The 20541-nt window shown below is 40.5% G+C and overlaps 32 non-coding genes across 32 annotated transcripts; 11 read left to right on the top strand and 21 right to left on the bottom strand.

The window, feature by feature from the left end:
* Positions 1-250: 250 nt before the first annotated feature.
* TRNAE-CUC (transfer RNA glutamic acid (anticodon CUC)) lies at positions 251-322 on the bottom strand. Its single transcript has one exon. It is a non-coding gene; the product is annotated as a tRNA-Glu (tRNA).
* A 1066-nt stretch (positions 323-1388) lies between these two features.
* TRNAE-UUC (transfer RNA glutamic acid (anticodon UUC)) lies at positions 1389-1460 on the bottom strand. Its single transcript has one exon. It is a non-coding gene; the product is annotated as a tRNA-Glu (tRNA).
* An 88-nt stretch (positions 1461-1548) lies between these two features.
* TRNAM-CAU (transfer RNA methionine (anticodon CAU)) lies at positions 1549-1621 on the top strand. The gene has a single exon. It is a non-coding gene; the product is annotated as a tRNA-Met (tRNA).
* Positions 1622-1943: 322 nt separating this feature from the next.
* Positions 1944-2015, bottom strand: TRNAE-CUC (transfer RNA glutamic acid (anticodon CUC)). Its single transcript has one exon. It is a non-coding gene; the product is annotated as a tRNA-Glu (tRNA).
* Positions 2016-3088: 1073 nt separating this feature from the next.
* Positions 3089-3160, bottom strand: TRNAE-UUC (transfer RNA glutamic acid (anticodon UUC)). The gene has a single exon. It is a non-coding gene; the product is annotated as a tRNA-Glu (tRNA).
* Positions 3161-3248: 88 nt separating this feature from the next.
* Positions 3249-3321, top strand: TRNAM-CAU (transfer RNA methionine (anticodon CAU)). The gene has a single exon. It is a non-coding gene; the product is annotated as a tRNA-Met (tRNA).
* A 322-nt stretch (positions 3322-3643) lies between these two features.
* On the bottom strand, positions 3644-3715 carry TRNAE-CUC (transfer RNA glutamic acid (anticodon CUC)). Its single transcript has one exon. It is a non-coding gene; the product is annotated as a tRNA-Glu (tRNA).
* A 1063-nt stretch (positions 3716-4778) lies between these two features.
* Positions 4779-4850, bottom strand: TRNAE-UUC (transfer RNA glutamic acid (anticodon UUC)). The gene has a single exon. It is a non-coding gene; the product is annotated as a tRNA-Glu (tRNA).
* Positions 4851-4938: 88 nt separating this feature from the next.
* Positions 4939-5011, top strand: TRNAM-CAU (transfer RNA methionine (anticodon CAU)). The gene has a single exon. It is a non-coding gene; the product is annotated as a tRNA-Met (tRNA).
* A 322-nt stretch (positions 5012-5333) lies between these two features.
* TRNAE-CUC (transfer RNA glutamic acid (anticodon CUC)) lies at positions 5334-5405 on the bottom strand. Its single transcript has one exon. It is a non-coding gene; the product is annotated as a tRNA-Glu (tRNA).
* A 1071-nt stretch (positions 5406-6476) lies between these two features.
* On the bottom strand, positions 6477-6548 carry TRNAE-UUC (transfer RNA glutamic acid (anticodon UUC)). The gene has a single exon. It is a non-coding gene; the product is annotated as a tRNA-Glu (tRNA).
* An 88-nt stretch (positions 6549-6636) lies between these two features.
* TRNAM-CAU (transfer RNA methionine (anticodon CAU)) lies at positions 6637-6709 on the top strand. The gene has a single exon. It is a non-coding gene; the product is annotated as a tRNA-Met (tRNA).
* A 322-nt stretch (positions 6710-7031) lies between these two features.
* TRNAE-CUC (transfer RNA glutamic acid (anticodon CUC)) lies at positions 7032-7103 on the bottom strand. The gene has a single exon. It is a non-coding gene; the product is annotated as a tRNA-Glu (tRNA).
* Positions 7104-8175: 1072 nt separating this feature from the next.
* On the bottom strand, positions 8176-8247 carry TRNAE-UUC (transfer RNA glutamic acid (anticodon UUC)). Its single transcript has one exon. It is a non-coding gene; the product is annotated as a tRNA-Glu (tRNA).
* An 88-nt stretch (positions 8248-8335) lies between these two features.
* On the top strand, positions 8336-8408 carry TRNAM-CAU (transfer RNA methionine (anticodon CAU)). The gene has a single exon. It is a non-coding gene; the product is annotated as a tRNA-Met (tRNA).
* Positions 8409-8730: 322 nt separating this feature from the next.
* Positions 8731-8802, bottom strand: TRNAE-CUC (transfer RNA glutamic acid (anticodon CUC)). The gene has a single exon. It is a non-coding gene; the product is annotated as a tRNA-Glu (tRNA).
* A 1072-nt stretch (positions 8803-9874) lies between these two features.
* On the bottom strand, positions 9875-9946 carry TRNAE-UUC (transfer RNA glutamic acid (anticodon UUC)). The gene has a single exon. It is a non-coding gene; the product is annotated as a tRNA-Glu (tRNA).
* Positions 9947-10034: 88 nt separating this feature from the next.
* On the top strand, positions 10035-10107 carry TRNAM-CAU (transfer RNA methionine (anticodon CAU)). The gene has a single exon. It is a non-coding gene; the product is annotated as a tRNA-Met (tRNA).
* Positions 10108-11581: 1474 nt separating this feature from the next.
* Positions 11582-11653, bottom strand: TRNAE-UUC (transfer RNA glutamic acid (anticodon UUC)). The gene has a single exon. It is a non-coding gene; the product is annotated as a tRNA-Glu (tRNA).
* A 483-nt stretch (positions 11654-12136) lies between these two features.
* On the bottom strand, positions 12137-12208 carry TRNAE-CUC (transfer RNA glutamic acid (anticodon CUC)). Its single transcript has one exon. It is a non-coding gene; the product is annotated as a tRNA-Glu (tRNA).
* A 1063-nt stretch (positions 12209-13271) lies between these two features.
* On the bottom strand, positions 13272-13343 carry TRNAE-UUC (transfer RNA glutamic acid (anticodon UUC)). Its single transcript has one exon. It is a non-coding gene; the product is annotated as a tRNA-Glu (tRNA).
* Positions 13344-13431: 88 nt separating this feature from the next.
* TRNAM-CAU (transfer RNA methionine (anticodon CAU)) lies at positions 13432-13504 on the top strand. Its single transcript has one exon. It is a non-coding gene; the product is annotated as a tRNA-Met (tRNA).
* A 322-nt stretch (positions 13505-13826) lies between these two features.
* Positions 13827-13898, bottom strand: TRNAE-CUC (transfer RNA glutamic acid (anticodon CUC)). The gene has a single exon. It is a non-coding gene; the product is annotated as a tRNA-Glu (tRNA).
* Positions 13899-15129: 1231 nt separating this feature from the next.
* Positions 15130-15202, top strand: TRNAM-CAU (transfer RNA methionine (anticodon CAU)). The gene has a single exon. It is a non-coding gene; the product is annotated as a tRNA-Met (tRNA).
* A 322-nt stretch (positions 15203-15524) lies between these two features.
* Positions 15525-15596, bottom strand: TRNAE-CUC (transfer RNA glutamic acid (anticodon CUC)). Its single transcript has one exon. It is a non-coding gene; the product is annotated as a tRNA-Glu (tRNA).
* Positions 15597-16824: 1228 nt separating this feature from the next.
* TRNAM-CAU (transfer RNA methionine (anticodon CAU)) lies at positions 16825-16897 on the top strand. Its single transcript has one exon. It is a non-coding gene; the product is annotated as a tRNA-Met (tRNA).
* A 322-nt stretch (positions 16898-17219) lies between these two features.
* On the bottom strand, positions 17220-17291 carry TRNAE-CUC (transfer RNA glutamic acid (anticodon CUC)). The gene has a single exon. It is a non-coding gene; the product is annotated as a tRNA-Glu (tRNA).
* A 1080-nt stretch (positions 17292-18371) lies between these two features.
* TRNAE-UUC (transfer RNA glutamic acid (anticodon UUC)) lies at positions 18372-18443 on the bottom strand. Its single transcript has one exon. It is a non-coding gene; the product is annotated as a tRNA-Glu (tRNA).
* Positions 18444-18531: 88 nt separating this feature from the next.
* Positions 18532-18604, top strand: TRNAM-CAU (transfer RNA methionine (anticodon CAU)). Its single transcript has one exon. It is a non-coding gene; the product is annotated as a tRNA-Met (tRNA).
* Positions 18605-18926: 322 nt separating this feature from the next.
* Positions 18927-18998, bottom strand: TRNAE-CUC (transfer RNA glutamic acid (anticodon CUC)). The gene has a single exon. It is a non-coding gene; the product is annotated as a tRNA-Glu (tRNA).
* A 1069-nt stretch (positions 18999-20067) lies between these two features.
* Positions 20068-20139, bottom strand: TRNAE-UUC (transfer RNA glutamic acid (anticodon UUC)). The gene has a single exon. It is a non-coding gene; the product is annotated as a tRNA-Glu (tRNA).
* Positions 20140-20227: 88 nt separating this feature from the next.
* On the top strand, positions 20228-20300 carry TRNAM-CAU (transfer RNA methionine (anticodon CAU)). The gene has a single exon. It is a non-coding gene; the product is annotated as a tRNA-Met (tRNA).
* The last annotated feature ends 241 nt before the right edge of the window (positions 20301-20541 follow it).

Raw genomic sequence — 20541 nt, 5'->3', positions numbered from 1 at the left:
ATAATTAAGGAATTGTGAGCCCAAATGACAGACAGTACAAATGGGTTGTTGAGTCTCTTAACACCTTTGGTGTAAAAAGAGGTAGTTGGGAATGATTTGAGCTATGAAACCAAACTCAGTCTTGCGCCAAAAGTCGCAATGAATGGACAAAAAGCTGGTGCTCAGCATTTTTGACGGTTAAGTCCAAATTGTACCTGAGATACGTTTGACTGAAAATAACGCATCAGTAGTTAGTACAGAAAAGGGTACTTTCCCATACCGGGAGTCGAACCCGGGCCGCCTGGGTGAGAACCAGGAATCCTAACCGCTAGACCATATGGGAAATGATGCATAGCGGTATCAGTGACAATGTAAAAAAAAGAAGTTTACTACTTGACACAAGAAACTTCTGCAGTTCAATTTGCGCAACTTGCCTCGTTAACACAGTAGGAAGCAAATCCGTCTCATAAGCTAAAGGTTGAACTTTTGATGCTCAGAAGAGGCACTGGCCCCTTGTTTTTTCAATCAATTCTGTCTCCATCTTTGCTAGAGAGCCACCGATTTTTCCCATTCAGTACCAAAACATAACCGATTGCAGCAAAGAGGAGAGCTCTAATAACAGACAGGGAAAAAAGGGTTGCTGAGTCCCTTAAAACCTAGGAGTTACAAGTGAGAAATAAGAATGGTTTGAGCGTTGACCTCAAATGGTATGTGGTGCAAATAAATAACCCAAAACTCTGGTGGTTGACATTTTTGCTGCATAGAGCAGTTCCAACCTAAACTGATTCCATCTACAAGGTTTGTGGCAGTTTTTGAATGTGCGTACATATGCCAAAGGAGGTCACTCCCATAGCAGGAATTGAACCAGTCAACCAGCGATGCTAGGTCCTTTTCCGCATGGGGCAAGCTTTACACTAACCAACAAGACAGGTTTAAAAAAAAAAAAAAAAAAAGAAGTTTTTTGCTTTGATTAAATCAATTTTACATTACTAAAGCTAAAACTTTCCACATGAACACCATAATTAGCATATCAGTTGGCAATCTGAAGAATATGAGTTTATTCCTCACATGTGGTACTACTCCCTCCTTTTCTCAGGAGACTGTGTTACCAACTCAGAACTTTCCCATTAATTTCTGAAATGTTTCCGATTGGAAATGAAGTAGGAGCCCTAATGACAGACAGAACACATGGATTGTTGGGCCCCTAACACTTTGGAGTAAAAAGGTGTAGTTGAGAATGAGTTAAGCTATGAAACAAAATTAAATCTTGTGCAAAAGGTCAGAATGAATGAAAAATACCCTGGTGTTCAGCATTTTTGACTGCAAAGTGCAAATTCTATCTGAAGTACTTTTATTTGCAAAACACATTTCAGTCTTTGAATGTTGGCAGTAGTACAGAAAAAAGTGAATTCCCATACCGGGAGTCGAACCCGGGCCGCCTGGGTGAAAACCAGGAATCCTAACCGCTAGACCATATGGGAATAGATACCTTCAAGCTCGTTGACAATATGAAAAAAATAAGTTTCGTGCCTTGCACAAGAAGTGTCTGCAGATTAGCTTGTGTGTCTTGCCTCGTTAGCGCAGTAGGTAGCGCGTCAGTCTCATAATCTGAAGGTCGTGAGTTCGATCCTCACACGGGGCAGCATATTCTTCTTTTCTTAAGAGATATTGTCCCCAATTTAGAACTTTCCCTTTCAGTTCTAAAACGATTCTGATAATTAAGGAATTGTGAGCCCAAATGACAGACAGTACAAATGGGTTGTTGAGTCTCTTAACACCTTTGGTGTAAAAAGAGGTAGTTGGGAATGATTTGAGCTATGAAACCAAACTCAGTCTTGCGCCAAAAGTCGCAATGAATGGACAAAAAGCTGGTGCTCAGCATTTTTGACGGTTAAGTCCAAATTGTACCTGAGATACGTTTGACTGAAAATAACGCATCAGTAGTTAGTACAGAAAAGGGTACTTTCCCATACCGGGAGTCGAACCCGGGCCGCCTGGGTGAGAACCAGGAATCCTAACCGCTAGACCATATGGGAAATGATGCATAGCGGTATCAGTGACAATGTAAAAAAAAGAAGTTTACTACTTGACACAAGAAACTTCTGCAGTTCAATTTGCGCAACTTGCCTCGTTAACACAGTAGGAAGCAAATCCGTCTCATAAGCTAAAGGTTGAACTTTTGATGCTCAGAAGAGGCACTGGCCCCTTGTTTTTTCAATCAATTCTGTCTCCATCTTTGCTAGAGAGCCACCGATTTTTCCCATTCAGTACCAAAACATAACCGATTGCAGCAAAGAGGAGAGCTCTAATAACAGACAGGGAAAAAAGGGTTGCTGAGTCCCTTAAAACCTAGGAGTTACAAGTGAGAAATAAGAATGGTTTGAGCGTTGACCTCAAATGGTATGTGGTGCAAATAAATAACCCAAAACTCTGGTGGTTGACATTTTTGCTGCATAGAGCAGTTCCAACCTAAACTGATTCCATCTACAAGGTTTGTGGCAGTTTTTGAATGTGCGTACATATGCCAAAGGAGGTCACTCCCATAGCAGGAATTGAACCAGTCAACCAGCGATGCTAGGTCCTTTTCCGCATGGGGCAAGCTTTACACTAACCAACAAGACAGGTTTAAAAAAAAAAAAAAAAAAAAAAAAAAGAAGTTTTTTGCTTTGATTAAATCAATTTTACATTACTAAAGCTAAAACTTTCCACATGAACACCATAATTAGCATATCAGTTGGCAATCTGAAGAATATGAGTTTATTCCTCACATGTGGTACTACTCCCTCCTTTTCTCAGGAGACTGTGTTACCAACTCAGAACTTTCCCATTAATTTCTGAAATGTTTCCGATTGGAAATGAAGTAGGAGCCCTAATGACAGACAGAACACATGGATTGTTGGGCCCCTAACACTTTGGAGTAAAAAGGTGTAGTTGAGAATGAGTTAAGCTATGAAACAAAATTAAATCTTGTGCAAAAGGTCAGAATGAATGAAAAATACCCTGGTGTTCAGCATTTTTGACTGCAAAGTGCAAATTCTATCTGAAGTACTTTTATTTGCAAAACACATTTCAGTCTTTGAATGTTGGCAGTAGTACAGAAAAAAGTGAATTCCCATACCGGGAGTCGAACCCGGGCCGCCTGGGTGAAAACCAGGAATCCTAACCGCTAGACCATATGGGAATAGATACCTTCAAGCTCGTTGACAATATGAAAAAAATAAGTTTCGTGCCTTGCACAAGAAGTGTCTGCAGATTAGCTTGTGTGTCTTGCCTCGTTAGCGCAGTAGGTAGCGCGTCAGTCTCATAATCTGAAGGTCGTGAGTTCGATCCTCACACGGGGCAGCATATTCCTCTTTTCTTAAGAGATATTGTCCCCAATTTAGAACTTTCCCTTTCAGTTCTAAAATGATTCTGATAATGAAGAAATTGTGAGCCCAAATGACAGACAGTACAAATGGGTTGTTGAGTCTCTTAACACCTTTGGTGTAAAAAGAGGTAGTTGGGAATGATTTGAGCTATGAAACCAAACTCAGTCTTGCGCCAAAAGTCGCAATGAATGGACAAAAAGCTGGTGCTCAGCATTTTTGACGGTTAAGTCCAAATTGTACCTGAGATACGTTTGACTGAAAATAACGCATCAGTAGTTAGTACAGAAAAGGGTACTTTCCCATACCGGGAGTCGAACCCGGGCCGCCTGGGTGAGAACCAGGAATCCTAACCGCTAGACCATATGGGAAATGATGCATAGCGGTATCAGTGACAATGTAAAAAAAAGAAGTTTACTACTTGACACAAGAAACTTCTGCAGTTCAATTTGCGCAACTTGCCTCCTTAACACAGTAGGAAGCAAATCCGTCTCATAAGCTAAAGGTTGAACTTTTGATGCTCAGAAGAGGCACTGGCCCCTTGTTTTTTCAATCAATTCTGTCTCCATCTTTGCTAGAGAGCCACCGATTTTTCCCATTCAGTACCAAAACATAACCGATTGCAGCAAAGAGGAGAGCTCTAATAACAGACAGGGAAAAAAGGGTTGCTGAGTCCCTTAAAACCTAGGAGTTACAAGTGAGAAATAAGAATGGTTTGAGCGTTGACCTCAAATGGTATGTGGTGCAAATAAATAACCCAAAACTCTGGTGGTTGACATTTTTGCTGCATAGAGCAGTTCCAACCTAAACTGATTCCATCTACAAGGTTTGTGGCAGTTTTTGAATGTGCGTACATATGCCAAAGGAGGTCACTCCCATAGCAGGAATTGAACCAGTCAACCAGCGATGCTAGGTCCTTTTCCGCATGGGGCAAGCTTTACACTAACCAACAAGACAGGTTTAAAAAAAAAAAAAAAAGAAGTTTTTTGCTTTGATTAAATAAATTTTACATTACTAAAGCTAAAACTTTCCACATGAACACCATAATTAGCATATCAGTTGGCAATCTGAAGAATATGAGTTTATTCCTCACATGTGGTACTACTCCCTCCTTTTCTCAGGAGACTGTGTTACCAACTCAGAACTTTCCCATTAATTTCTGAAATGTTTCCGATTGGAAATGAAGTAGGAGCCCTAATGACAGACAGAACACATGGATTGTTGGGCCCCTAACACTTTGGAGTAAAAAGGTGTAGTTGAGAATGAGTTAAGCTATGAAACAAAATTAAATCTTGTGCAAAAGGTCAGAATGAATGAAAAATACCCTGGTGTTCAGCATTTTTGACTGCAAAGTGCAAATTCTATCTGAAGTACTTTTATTTGCAAAACACATTTCAGTCTTTGAATGTTGGCAGTAGTACAGAAAAAAGTGAATTCCCATACCGGGAGTCGAACCCGGGCCGCCTGGGTGAAAACCAGGAATCCTAACCGCTAGACCATATGGGAATAGATACCTTCAAGCTCGTTGACAATATGAAAAAAATAAGTTTCGTGCCTTGCACAAGATGTGTCTGCAGATTAGCTTGTGTGTCTTGCCTCGTTAGCGCAGTAGGTAGCGCGTCAGTCTCATAATCTGAAGGTCGTGAGTTCGATCCTCACACGGGGCAGCATATTCCTCTTTTCTTAAGAGATATTGTCCCCAATTTAGAACTTTCCCTTTCAGTTCTAAAATGATTCTGATAATGAAGAAATTGTGAGCCCAAATGACAGACAGTACAAATGGGTTGTTGAGTCTCTTAACACCTTTGGTGTAAAAAGAGGTAGTTGGGAATGATTTGAGCTATGAAACCAAACTCAGTCTTGCGCCAAAAGTCGCAATGAATGGACAAAAAGCTGGTGCTCAGCATTTTTGACGGTTAAGTCCAAATTGTACCTGAGATACGTTTGACTGAAAATAACGCATCAGTAGTTAGTACAGAAAAGGGTACTTTCCCATACCGGGAGTCGAACCCGGGCCGCCTGGGTGAGAACCAGGAATCCTAACCGCTAGACCATATGGGAAATGATGCATAGCGGTATCAGTGACAATGTAAAAAAAAGAAGTTTACTACTTGACACAAGAAACTTCTGCAGTTCAATTTGCGCAACTTGCCTCCTTAACACAGTAGGAAGCAAATCCGTCTCATAAGCTAAAGGTTGAACTTTTGATGCTCAGAAGAGGCACTGGCCCCTTGTTTTTTCAATCAATTCTGTCTCCATCTTTGCTAGAGAGCCACCGATTTTTCCCATTCAGTACCAAAACATAACCGATTGCAGCAAAGAGGAGAGCTTTAATAACAGACAGGGAAAAAAGGGTTGCTGAGTCCCTTAAAACCTAGGAGTTACAAGTGAGAAATAAGAATGGTTTGAGCGTTGACCTCAAATGGTATGTGGTGCAAATAAATAACCCAAAACTCTGGTGGTTGACATTTTTGCTGCATAGAGCAGTTCCAACCTAAACTGATTCCATCTACAAGGTTTGTGGCAGTTTTTGAATGTGCGTACATATGCCAAAAGAGGTCACTCCCATAGCAGGAATTGAACCAGTCAACCAGCGATGCTAGGTCCTTTTCCGCATGGGGCAAGCTTTACACTAACCAACAAGACAGGTTTAAAAAAAAAAAAAAAAAAAAAAAAGAAGTTTTTTGCTTTGATTAAATCAATTTTACATTACTAAAGCTAAAACTTTCCACATGAACACCATAATTAGCATATCAGTTGGCAATCTGAAGAATATGAGTTTATTCCTCACATGTGGTACTACTCCCTCCTTTTCTCAGGAGACTGTGTTACCAACTCAGAACTTTCCCATTAATTTCTGAAATGTTTCCGATTGGAAATGAAGTAGGAGCCCTAATGACAGACAGAACACATGGATTGTTGGGCCCCTAACACTTTGGAGTAAAAAGGTGTAGTTGAGAATGAGTTAAGCTATGAAACAAAATTAAATCTTGTGCAAAAGGTCAGAATGAATGAAAAATACCCTGGTGTTCAGCATTTTTGACTGCAAAGTGCAAATTCTATCTGAAGTACTTTTATTTGCAAAACACATTTCAGTCTTTGAATGTTGGCAGTAGTACAGAAAAAAGTGAATTCCCATACCGGGAGTCGAACCCGGGCCGCCTGGGTGAAAACCAGGAATCCTAACCGCTAGACCATATGGGAATAGATACCTTCAAGCTCGTTGACAATATGAAAAAAATAAGTTTCGTGCCTTGCACAAGAAGTGTCTGCAGATTAGCTTGTGTGTCTTGCCTCGTTAGCGCAGTAGGTAGCGCGTCAGTCTCATAATCTGAAGGTCGTGAGTTCGATCCTCACACGGGGCAGCATATTCCTCTTTTCTTAAGAGATATTGTCCCCAATTTAGAACTTTCCCTTTCAGTTCTAAAACGATTCTGATAATTAAGGAATTGTGAGCCCAAATGACAGACAGTACAAATGGGTTGTTGAGTCTCTTAACACCTTTGGTGTAAAAAGAGGTAGTTGGGAATGATTTGAGCTATGAAACCAAACTCAGTCTTGCGCCAAAAGTCGCAATGAATGGACAAAAAGCTGGTGCTCAGCATTTTTGACGGTTAAGTCCAAATTGTACCTGAGATACGTTTGACTGAAAATAACGCATCAGTAGTTAGTACAGAAAAGGGTACTTTCCCATACCGGGAGTCGAACCCGGGCCGCCTGGGTGAGAACCAGGAATCCTAACCGCTAGACCATATGGGAAATGATGCATAGCGGTATCAGTGACAATGTAAAAAAAAGAAGTTTACTACTTGACACAAGAAACTTCTGCAGTTCAATTTGCGCAACTTGCCTTGTTAACACAGTAGGAAGCAAATCCGTCTCATAAGCTAAAGGTTGAACTTTTGATGCTCAGAAGAGGCACTGGCCCCTTGTTTTTTCAATCAATTCTGTCTCCATCTTTGCTAGAGAGCCACCGATTTTTCCCATTCAGTACCAAAACATAACCGATTGCAGCAAAGAGGAGAGCTCTAATAACAGACAGGGAAAAAAGGGTTGCTGAGTCCCTTAAAACCTAGGAGTTACAAGTGAGAAATAAGAATGGTTTGAGCGTTGACCTCAAATGGTATGTGGTGCAAATAAATAACCCAAAACTCTGGTGGTTGACATTTTTGCTGCATAGAGCAGTTCCAACCTAAACTGATTCCATCTACAAGGTTTGTGGCAGTTTTTGAATGTGCGTACATATGCCAAAGGAGGTCACTCCCATAGCAGGAATTGAACCAGTCAACCAGCGATGCTAGGTCCTTTTCCGCATGGGGCAAGCTTTACACTAACCAACAAGACAGGTTTAAAAAAAAAAAAAAAAAAAAAAAAAGAAGTTTTTTGCTTTGATTAAATAAATTTTACATTACTAAAGCTAAAACTTTCCACATGAACACCATAATTAGCATATCAGTTGGCAATCTGAAGAATATGAGTTTATTCCTCACATGTGGTACTACTCCCTCCTTTTCTCAGGAGACTGTGTTACCAACTCAGAACTTTCCCATTAATTTCTGAAATGTTTCCGATTGGAAATGAAGTAGGAGCCCTAATGACAGACAGAACACATGGATTGTTGGGCCCCTAACACTTTGGAGTAAAAAGGTGTAGTTGAGAATGAGTTAAGCTATGAAACAAAATTAAATCTTGTGCAAAAGGTCAGAATGAATGAAAAATACCCTGGTGTTCAGCATTTTTGACTGCAAAGTGCAAATTCTATCTGAAGTACTTTTATTTGCAAAACACATTTCAGTCTTTGAATGTTGGCAGTAGTACAGAAAAAAGTGAATTCCCATACCGGGAGTCGAACCCGGGCCGCCTGGGTGAAAACCAGGAATCCTAACCGCTAGACCATATGGGAATAGATACCTTCAAGCTCGTTGACAATATGAAAAAAATAAGTTTCGTGCCTTGCACAAGAAGTGTCTGCAGATTAGCTTGTGTGTCTTGCCTCGTTAGCGCAGTAGGTAGCGCGTCAGTCTCATAATCTGAAGGTCGTGAGTTCGATCCTCACACGGGGCAGCATATTCCTCTTTTCTTAAGAGATATTGTCCCCAATTTAGAACTTTCCCTTTCAGTTCTAAAACGATTCTGATAATTAAGGAATTGTGAGCCCAAATGACAGACAGTACAAATGGGTTGTTGAGTCTCTTAACACCTTTGGTGTAAAAAGAGGTAGTTGGGAATGATTTGAGCTATGAAACCAAACTCAGTCTTGCGCCAAAAGTCGCAATGAATGGACAAAAAGCTGGTGCTCAGCATTTTTGACGGTTAAGTCCAAATTGTACCTGAGATACGTTTGACTGAAAATAACGCATCAGTAGTTAGTACAGAAAAGGGTACTTTCCCATACCGGGAGTCGAACCCGGGCCGCCTGGGTGAGAACCAGGAATCCTAACCGCTAGACCATATGGGAAATGATGCATAGCGGTATCAGTGACAATGTAAAAAAAAGAAGTTTACTACTTGACACAAGAAACTTCTGCAGTTCAATTTGCGCAACTTGCCTTGTTAACACAGTAGGAAGCAAATCCGTCTCATAAGCTAAAGGTTGAACTTTTGATGCTCAGAAGAGGCACTGGCCCCTTGTTTTTTCAATCAATTCTGTCTCCATCTTTGCTAGAGAGCCACCGATTTTTCCCATTCAGTACCAAAACATAACCGATTGCAGCAAAGAGGAGAGCTCTAATAACAGACAGGGAAAAAAGGGTTGCTGAGTCCCTTAAAACCTAGGAGTTACAAGTGAGAAATAAGAATGGTTTGAGCGTTGACCTCAAATGGTATGTGGTGCAAATAAATAACCCAAAACTCTGGTGGTTGACATTTTTGCTGCATAGAGCAGTTCCAACCTAAACTGATTCCATCTACAAGGTTTGTGGCAGTTTTTGAATGTGCGTACATATGCCAAAGGAGGTCACTCCCATAGCAGGAATTGAACCAGTCAACCAGCGATGCTAGGTCCTTTTCCGCATGGGGCAAGCTTTACACTAACCAACAAGACAGGTTTAAAAAAAAAAAAAAAAAAAAAAAAAGAAGTTTTTTGCTTTGATTAAATAAATTTTACATTACTAAAGCTAAAACTTTCCACATGAACACCATAATTAGCATATCAGTTGGCAATCTGAAGAATATGAGTTTATTCCTCACATGTGGTACTACTCCCTCCTTTTCTCAGGAGACTGTGTTACCAACTCAGAACTTTCCCATTAATTTCTGAAATGTTTCCGATTGGAAATGAAGTAGGAGCCCTAATGACAGACAGAACACATGGATTGTTGGGCCCCTAACACTTTGGAGTAAAAAGGTGTAGTTGAGAATGAGTTAAGCTATGAAACAAAATTAAATCTTGTGCAAAAGGTCAGAATGAATGAAAAATACCCTGGTGTTCAGCATTTTTGACTGCAAAGTGCAAATTCTATCTGAAGTACTTTTATTTGCAAAACACATTTCAGTCTTTGAATGTTGGCAGTAGTACAGAAAAAAGTGAATTCCCATACCGGGAGTCGAACCCGGGCCGCCTGGGTGAAAACCAGGAATCCTAACCGCTAGACCATATGGGAATAGATACCTTCAAGCTCGTTGACAATATGAAAAAAATAAGTTTCGTGCCTTGCACAAGATGTGTCTGCAGATTAGCTTGTGTGTCTTGCCTCGTTAGCGCAGTAGGTAGCGCGTCAGTCTCATAATCTGAAGGTCGTGAGTTCGATCCTCACACGGGGCAGCATATTCCTCTTTTCTTAAGAGATATTGTCCCCAATTTAGAACTTTCCCTTTCAGTTCTAAAATGATTCTGATAATGAAGAAATTGTGAGCCCAAATGACAGACAGTACAAATGGGTTGTTGAGTCTCTTAACACCTTTGGTGTAAAAAGAGGTAGTTGGGAATGATTTGAGCTATGAAACCAAACTCAGTCTTGCGCCAAAAGTCGCAATGAATGGACAAAAAGCTGGTGCTCAGCATTTTTGACGGTTAAGTCCAAATTGTACCTGAGATACGTTTGACTGAAAATAACGCATCAGTAGTTAGTACAGAAAAGGGTACTTTCCCATACCAGGAGTCGAACCCGGGCCGCCTGGGTGAGAACCAGGAATCCTAACCGCTAGACCATATGGGAAATGATGCATAGCGGTATCAGTGACAATGTAAAAAAAAGAAGTTTACTACTTGACACAAGAAACTTCTGCAGTTCAATTTGCGCAACTTGCCTCCTTAACACAGTAGGAAGCAAATCCGTCTCATAAGCTAAAGGTTGAACTTTTGATGCTCAGAAGAGGCACTGGCCCCTTGTTTTTTCAATCAATTCTGTCTCCATCTTTGCTAGAGAGCCACCGATTTTTCCCATTCAGTACCAAAACATAACCGATTGCAGCAAAGAGGAGAGCTCTAATAACAGACAGGGAAAAAAGGGTTGCTGAGTCCCTTAAAACCTAGGAGTTACAAGTGAGAAATAAGAATGGTTTGAGCGTTGACCTCAAATGGTATGTGGTGCAAATAAATAACCCAAAACTCTGGTGGTTGACATTTTTGCTGCATAGAGCAGTTCCAACCTAAACTGATTCCATCTACAAGGTTTGTGGCAGTTTTTGAATGTGCGTACATATGCCAAAAGAGGTCACTCCCATAGCAGGAATTGAACCAGTCAACCAGCGATGCTAGGTCCTTTTCCGCATGGGGCAAGCTTTACACTAACCAACAAGACAGGTTTAAAAAAAAAAAAAAAAAAAAAAAAAAAAAAAAAGAAGTTTTTTGCTTTGATTAAATCAATTTTACATTACTAAAGCTAAAACTTTCCACATGAACACCATAATTAGCATATCAGTTGGCAATCTGAAGAATATGAGTTTATTCCTCACATGTGGTACTACTCCCTCCTTTTCTCAGGAGACTGTGTTACCAACTCAGAACTTTCCCATTAATTTCTGAAATGTTTCCGATTGGAAATGAAGTAGGAGCCCTAATGACAGACAGAACACATGGATTGTTGGGCCCCTAACACTTTGGAGTAAAAAGGTGTAGTTGAGAATGAGTTAAGCTATGAAACAAAATTAAATCTTGTGCAAAAGGTCAGAATGAATGAAAAATACCCTGGTGTTCAGCATTTTTGACTGCAAAGTGCAAATTCTATCTGAAGTACTTTTATTTGCAAAACACATTTCAGTCTTTGAATGTTGGCAGTAGTACAGAAAAAAGTGAATTCCCATACCGGGAGTCGAACCCGGGCCGCCTGGGTGAAAACCAGGAATCCTAACCGCTAGACCATATGGGAATAGATACCTTCAAGCTCGTTGACAATATGAAAAAAATAAGTTTCGTGCCTTGCACAAGAAGTGTCTGCAGATTAGCTTGTGTGTCTTGCCTCGTTAGCGCAGTAGGTAGCGCGTCAGTCTCATAATCTGAAGGTCATGAGTTCGATCCTCACACGGGGCAGCATATTCCTCTTTTCTTAAGAGATATTGTCCCCAATTTAGAACTTTCCCTTTCAGTTCTAAAACGATTCTGATAATTAAGGAATTGTGAGCCCAAATGACAGACAGTACAAATGGGTTGTTGAGTCTCTTAACACCTTTGGTGTAAAAAGAGGTAGTTGGGAATGATTTGAGCTATGAAACCAAACTCAGTCTTGCGCCAAAAGTCGCAATGAATGGACAAAAAGCTGGTGCTCAGCATTTTTGACGGTTAAGTCCAAATTGTACCTGAGATACGTTTGACTGAAAATAACGCATCAGTAGTTAGTACAGAAAAGGGTACTTTCCCATACCGGGAGTCGAACCCGGGCCGCCTGGGTGAGAACCAGGAATCCTAACCGCTAGACCATATGGGAAATGATGCATAGCGGTATCAGTGACAATGTAAAAAAAAGAAGTTTACTACTTGACACAAGAAACTTCTGCAGTTCAATTTGCGCAACTTGCCTCGTTAACACAGTAGGAAGCAAATCCGTCTCATAAGCTAAAGGTTGAACTTTTGATGCTCAGAAGAGGCACTGGCCCCTTGTTTTTTCAATCAATTCTGTCTCCATCTTTGCTAGAGAGCCACCGATTTTTCCCATTCAGTACCAAAACATAACCGATTGCAGCAAAGAGGAGAGCTCTAATAACAGACAGGGAAAAAAGGGTTGCTGAGTCCCTTAAAACCTAGGAGTTACAAGTGAGAAATAAGAATGGTTTGAGCGTTGACCTCAAATGGTATGTGGTGCAAATAAATAACCCAAAACTCTGGTGGTTGACATTTTTGCTGCATAGAGCAGTTCCAACCTAAACTGATTCCATCTACAAGGTTTGTGGCAGTTTTTGAATGTGCGTACATATGCCAAAGGAGGTCACTCCCATAGCAGGAATTGAACCAGTCAACCAGCGATGCTAGGTCCTTTTCCGCATGGGGCAAGCTTTACACTAACCAACAAGACAGGTTTAAAAAAAAAAAAAAAAGAAGTTTTTTGCTTTGATTAAATAAATTTTACATTACTAAAGCTAAAACTTTCCACATGAACACCATAATTAGCATATCAGTTGGCAATCTGAAGAATATGAGTTTATTCCTCACATGTGGTACTACTCCCTCCTTTTCTCAGGAGACTGTGTTACCAACTCAGAACTTTCCCATTAATTTCTGAAATGTTTCCGATTGGAAATGAAGTAGGAGCCCTAATGACAGACAGAACACATGGATTGTTGGGCCCCTAACACTTTGGAGTAAAAAGGTGTAGTTGAGAATGAGTTAAGCTATGAAACAAAATTAAATCTTGTGCAAAAGGTCAGAATGAATGAAAAATACCCTGGTGTTCAGCATTTTTGACTGCAAAGTGCAAATTCTATCTGAAGTACTTTTATTTGCAAAACACATTTCAGTCTTTGAATGTTGGCAGTAGTACAGAAAAAAGTGAATTCCCATACCGGGAGTCGAACCCGGGCCGCCTGGGTGAAAACCAGGAATCCTAACCGCTAGACCATATGGGAATAGATACCTTCAAGCTCGTTGACAATATGAAAAAAATAAGTTTCGTGCCTTGCACAAGAAGTGTCTGCAGATTAGCTTGTGTGTCTTGCCTCGTTAGCGCAGTAGGTAGCGCGTCAGTCTCATAATCTGAAGGTCGTGAGTTCGATCCTCACACGGGGCAGCATATTCCTCTTTTCTTAAGAGATATTGTCCCCAATTTAGAACTTTCCCTTTCAGTTCTAAAACGATTCTGATAATTAAGGAATTGTGAGCCCAAATGACAGACAGTACAAATGGGTTGTTGAGTCTCTTAACACCTTTGGTGTAAAAAGAGGTAGTTGGGAATGATTTGAGCTATGAAACCAAACTCAGTCTTGCGCCAAAAGTCGCAATGAATGGACAAAAAGCTGGTGCTCAGCATTTTTGACGGTTAAGTCCAAATTGTACCTGAGATACGTTTGACTGAAAATAACGCATCAGTAGTTAGTACAGAAAAGGGTACTTTCCCATACCGGGAGTCGAACCCGGGCCGCCTGGGTGAGAACCAGGAATCCTAACCGCTAGACCATATGGGAAATGATGCATAGCGGTATCAGTGACAATGTAAAAAAAAGAAGTTTACTACTTGACACAAGAAACTTCTGCAGTTCAATTTGCGCAACTTGCCTCGTTAACACAGTAGGAAGCAAATCCGTCTCATAAGCTAAAGGTTGAACTTTTGATGCTCAGAAGAGGCACTGGCCCCTTGTTTTTTCAATCAATTCTGTCTCCATCTTTGCTAGAGAGCCACCGATTTTTCCCATTCAGTACCAAAACATAACCGATTGCAGCAAAGAGGAGAGCTCTAATAACAGACAGGGAAAAAAGGGTTGCTGAGTCCCTTAAAACCTAGGAGTTACAAGTGAGAAATAAGAATGGTTTGAGCGTTGACCTCAAATGGTATGTGGTGCAAATAAATAACCCAAAACTCTGGTGGTTGACATTTTTGCTGCATAGAGCAGTTCCAACCTAAACTGATTCCATCTACAAGGTTTGTGGCAGTTTTTGAATGTGCGTACATATGCCAAAGGAGGTCACTCCCATAGCAGGAATTGAACCAGTCAACCAGCGATGCTAGGTCCTTTTCCGCATGGGGCAAGCTTTACACTAACCAACAAGACAGGTTTAAAAAAAAAAAAAAAAAAAAAAAAGAAGTTTTTTGCTTTGATTAAATAAATTTTACATTACTAAAGCTAAAACTTTCCACATGAACACCATAATTAGCATATCAGTTGGCAATCTGAAGAATATGAGTTTATTCCTCACATGTGGTACTACTCCCTCCTTTTCTCAGGAGACTGTGTTACCAACTCAGAACTTTCCCATTAATTTCTGAAATGTTTCCGATTGGAAATGAAGTAGGAGCCCTAATGACAGACAGAACACATGGATTGTTGGGCCCCTAACACTTTGGAGTAAAAAGGTGTAGTTGAGAATGAGTTAAGCTATGAAACAAAATTAAATCTTGTGCAAAAGGTCAGAATGAATGAAAAATACCCTGGTGTTCAGCATTTTTGACTGCAAAGTGCAAATTCTATCTGAAGTACTTTTATTTGCAAAACACATTTCAGTCTTTGAATGTTGGCAGTAGTACAGAAAAAAGTGAATTCCCATACCGGGAGTCGAACCCGGGCCGCCTGGGTGAAAACCAGGAATCCTAACCGCTAGACCCTATGGGAATAGATACCTTCAAGCTCGTTGACAATATGAAAAAAATAAGTTTCGTGCCTTGCACAAGATGTGTCTGCAGATTAGCTTGTGTGTCTTGCCTCGTTAGCGCAGTAGGTAGCGCGTCAGTCTCATAATCTGAAGGTCGTGAGTTCGATCCTCACACGGGGCAGCATATTCCTCTTTTCTTAAGAGATATTGTCCCCAATTTAGAACTTTCCCTTTCAGTTCTAAAATGATTCTGATAATGAAGAAATTGTGAGCCCAAATGACAGACAGTACAAATGGGTTGTTGAGTCTCTTAACACCTTTGGTGTAAAAAGAGGTAGTTGGGAATGATTTGAGCTATGAAACCAAACTCAGTCTTGCGCCAAAAGTCGCAATGAATGGACAAAAAGCTGGTGCTCAGCATTTTTGACGGTTAAGTCCAAATTGTACCTGAGATACGTTTGACTGAAAATAACGCATCAGTAGTTAGTACAGAAAAGGGTACTTTCCCATACCGGGAGTCGAACCCGGGCCGCCTGGGTGAGAACCAGGAATCCTAACCGCTAGACCATATGGGAAATGATGCATAGCGGTATCAGTGACAATGTAAAAAAAAGAAGTTTACTACTTGACACAAGAAACTTCTGCAGTTCAATTTGCGCAACTTGCCTCGTTAACACAGTAGGAAGCAAATCCGTCTCATAAGCTAAAGGTTGAACTTTTGATGCTCAGAAGAGGCACTGGCCCCTTGTTTTTTCAATCAATTCTGTCTCCATCTTTGCTAGAGAGCCACCGATTTTTCCCATTCAGTACCAAAACATAACCGATTGCAGCAAAGAGGAGAGCTCTAATAACAGACAGGGAAAAAAGGGTTGCTGAGTCCCTTAAAACCTAGGAGTTACAAGTGAGAAATAAGAATGGTTTGAGCGTTGACCTCAAATGGTATGTGGTGCAAATAAATAACCCAAAACTCTGGTGGTTGACATTTTTGCTGCATAGAGCAGTTCCAACCTAAACTGATTCCATCTACAAGGTTTGTGGCAGTTTTTGAATGTGCGTACATATGCCAAAGGAGGTCACTCCCATAGCAGGAATTGAACCAGTCAACCAGCGATGCTAGGTCCTTTTCCGCATGGGGCAAGCTTTACACTAACCAACAAGACAGGTTTAAAAAAAAAAAAAAAAAAAAAGAAGTTTTTTGCTTTGATTAAATAAATTTTACATTACTAAAGCTAAAACTTTCCACATGAACACCATAATTAGCATATCAGTTGGCAATCTGAAGAATATGAGTTTATTCCTCACATGTGGTACTACTCCCTCCTTTTCTCAGGAGACTGTGTTACCAACTCAGAACTTTCCCATTAATTTCTGAAATGTTTCCGATTGGAAATGAAGTAGGAGCCCTAATGACAGACAGAACACATGGATTGTTGGGCCCCTAACACTTTGGAGTAAAAAGGTGTAGTTGAGAATGAGTTAAGCTATGAAACAAAATTAAATCTTGTGCAAAAGGTCAGAATGAATGAAAAATACCCTGGTGTTCAGCATTTTTGACTGCAAAGTGCAAATTCTATCTGAAGTACTTTTATTTGCAAAACACATTTCAGTCTTTGAATGTTGGCAGTAGTACAGAAAAAAGTGAATTCCCATACCGGGAGTCGAACCCGGGCCGCCTGGGTGAAAACCAGGAATCCTAACCGCTAGACCCTATGGGAATAGATACCTTCAAGCTCGTTGACAATATGAAAAAAATAAGTTTCGTGCCTTGCACAAGATGTGTCTGCAGATTAGCTTGTGTGTCTTGCCTCGTTAGCGCAGTAGGTAGCGCGTCAGTCTCATAATCTGAAGGTCGTGAGTTCGATCCTCACACGGGGCAGCATATTCCTCTTTTCTTAAGAGATATTGTCCCCAATTTAGAACTTTCCCTTTCAGTTCTAAAATGATTCTGATAATGAAGAAATTGTGAGCCCAAATGACAGACAGTACAAATGGGTTGTTGAGTCTCTTAACACCTTTGGTGTAAAAAGAGGTAGTTGGGAATGATTTGAGCTATGAAACCAAACTCAGTCTTGCGCCAAAAGTCGCAATGAATGGACAAAAAGCTGGTGCTCAGCATTTTTGACGGTTAAGTCCAAATTGTACCTGAGATACGTTTGACTGAAAATAACGCATCAGTAGTTAGTACAGAAAAGGGTACTTTCCCATACCGGGAGTCGAACCCGGGCCGCCTGGGTGAGAACCAGGAATCCTAACCGCTAGACCATATGGGAAATGATGCATAGCGGTATCAGTGACAATGTAAAAAAAAGAAGTTTACTACTTGACACAAGAAACTTCTGCAGTTCAATTTGCGCAACTTGCCTCCTTAACACAGTAGGAAGCAAATCCGTCTCATAAGCTAAAGGTTGAACTTTTGATGCTCAGAAGAGGCACTGGCCCCTTGTTTTTTCAATCAATTCTGTCTCCATCTTTGCTAGAGAGCCACCGATTTTTCCCATTCAGTACCAAAACATAACCGATTGCAGCAAAGAGGAGAGCTCTAATAACAGACAGGGAAAAAAGGGTTGCTGAGTCCCTTAAAACCTAGGAGTTACAAGTGAGAAATAAGAATGGTTTGAGCGTTGACCTCAAATGGTATGTGGTGCAAATAAATAACCCAAAACTCTGGTGGTTGACATTTTTGCTGCATAGAGCAGTTCCAACCTAAACTGATTCCATCTACAAGGTTTGTGGCAGTTTTTGAATGTGCGTACATATGCCAAAAGAGGTCACTCCCATAGCAGGAATTGAACCAGTCAACCAGCGATGCTAGGTCCTTTTCCGCATGGGGCAAGCTTTACACTAACCAACAAGACAGGTTTAAAAAAAAAAAAAAAAAAAAAAAAAAAAAAAAAGAAGTTTTTTGCTTTGATTAAATAAATTTTACATTACTAAAGCTAAAACTTTCCACATGAACACCATAATTAGCATATCAGTTGGCAATCTGAAGAATATGAGTTTATTCCTCACATGTGGTACTACTCCCTCCTTTTCTCAGGAGACTGTGTTACCAACTCAGAACTTTCCCATTAATTTCTGAAATGTTTCCGATTGGAAATGAAGTAGGAGCCCTAATGACAGACAGAACACATGGATTGTTGGGCCCCTAACACTTTGGAGTAAAAAGGTGTAGTTGAGAATGAGTTAAGCTATGAAACAAAATTAAATCTTGTGCAAAAGGTCAGAATGAATGAAAAATACCCTGGTGTTCAGCATTTTTGACTGCAAAGTGCAAATTCTATCTGAAGTACTTTTATTTGCAAAACACATTTCAGTCTTTGAATGTTGGCAGTAGTACAGAAAAAAGTGAATTCCCATACCGGGAGTCGAACCCGGGCCGCCTGGGTGAAAACCAGGAATCCTAACCGCTAGACCATATGGGAATAGATACCTTCAAGCTCGTTGACAATATGAAAAAAATAAGTTTCGTGCCTTGCACAAGAAGTGTCTGCAGATTAGCTTGTGTGTCTTGCCTCGTTAGCGCAGTAGGTAGCGCGTCAGTCTCATAATCTGAAGGTCGTGAGTTCGATCCTCACACGGGGCAGCATATTCCTCTTTTCTTAAGAGATATTGTCCCCAATTTAGAACTTTCCCTTTCAGTTCTAAAACGATTCTGATAATTAAGGAATTGTGAGCCCAAATGACAGACAGTACAAATGGGTTGTTGAGTCTCTTAACACCTTTGGTGTAAAAAGAGGTAGTTGGGAATGATTTGAGCTATGAAACCAAACTCAGTCTTGCGCCAAAAGTCGCAATGAATGGACAAAAAGCTGGTGCTCAGCATTTTTGACGGTTAAGTCCAAATTGTACCTGAGATACGTTTGACTGAAAATAACGCATCAGTAGTTAGTACAGAAAAGGGTACTTTCCCATACCGGGAGTCGAACCCGGGCCGCCTGGGTGAGAACCAGGAATCCTAACCGCTAGACCATATGGGAAATGATGCATAGCGGTATCAGTGACAATGTAAAAAAAAGAAGTTTACTACTTGACACAAGAAACTTCTGCAGTTCAATTTGCGCAACTTGCCTCGTTAACACAGTAGGAAGCAAATCCGTCTCATAAGCTAAAGGTTGAACTTTTGATGCTCAGAAGAGGCACTGGCCCCTTGTTTTTTCAATCAATTCTGTCTCCATCTTTGCTAGAGAGCCACCGATTTTTCCCATTCAGTACCAAAACATAACCGATTGCAGCAAAGAGGAGAGCTCTAATAACAGACAGGGAAAAAAGGGTTGCTGAGTCCCTTAAAACCTAGGAGTTACAAGTGAGAAATAAGAATGGTTTGAGCGTTGACCTCAAATGGTATGTGGTGCAAATAAATAACCCAAAACTCTGGTGGTTGACATTTTTGCTGCATAGAGCAGTTCCAACCTAAACTGATTCCATCTACAAGGTTTGTGGCAGTTTTTGAATGTGCGTACATATGCCAAAGGAGGTCACTCCCATAGCAGGAATTGAACCAGTCAACCAGCGATGCTAGGTCCTTTTCCGCATGGGGCAAGCTTTACACTAACCAACAAGACAGGTTTAAAAAAAAAAAAAAAAAAAAAAGAAGTTTTTTGCTTTGATTAAATAAATTTTACATTACTAAAGCTAAAACTTTCCACATGAACACCATAATTAGCATATCAGTTGGCAATCTGAAGAATATGAGTTTATTCCTCATATGTGGTACTACTCCCTCCTTTTCTCAGGAGACTGTGTTACCAACTCAGAACTTTCCCATTAATTTCTGAAATGTTTCCGATTGGAAATGAAGTAGGAGCCCTAATGACAGACAGAACACATGGATTGTTGGGCCCCTAACACTTTGGAGTAAAAAGGTGTAGTTGAGAATGAGTTAAGCTATGAAACAAAATTAAATCTTGTGCAAAAGGTCAGAATGAATGAAAAATACCCTGGTGTTCAGCATTTTTGACTGCAAAGTGCAAATTCTATCTGAAGTACTTTTATTTGCAAAACACATTTCAGTCTTTGAATGTTGGCAGTAGTACAGAAAAAAGTGAATTCCCATACCGGGAGTCGAACCCGGGCCGCCTGGGTGAAAACCAGGAATCCTAACCGCTAGACCATATGGGAATAGATACCTTCAAGCTCGTTGACAATATGAAAAAAATAAGTTTCGTGCCTTGCACAAGATGTGTCTGCAGATTAGCTTGTGTGTCTTGCCTCGTTAGCGCAGTAGGTAGCGCGTCAGTCTCATAATCTGAAGGTCGTGAGTTCGATCCTCACACGGGGCAGCATATTCCTCTTTTCTTAAGAGATATTGTCCCCAATTTAGAACTTTCCCTTTCAGTTCTAAAATGATTCTGATAATGAAGAAATTGTGAGCCCAAATGACAGACAGTACAAATGGGTTGTTGAGTCTCTTAACACCTTTGGTGTAAAAAGAGGTAGTTGGGAATGATTTGAGCTATGAAACCAAACTCAGTCTTGCGCCAAAAGTCGCAATGAATGGACAAAAAGCTGGTGCTCAGCATT

The sequence above is a fragment of the Ranitomeya imitator genome, chromosome 4 (assembly GCF_032444005.1).
Source record: "Ranitomeya imitator isolate aRanImi1 chromosome 4, aRanImi1.pri, whole genome shotgun sequence".
Classification (NCBI taxonomy): Eukaryota; Metazoa; Chordata; class Amphibia; order Anura; family Dendrobatidae; genus Ranitomeya; species Ranitomeya imitator.
This window is presented reverse-complemented; position numbering and strand designations above follow the sequence as displayed.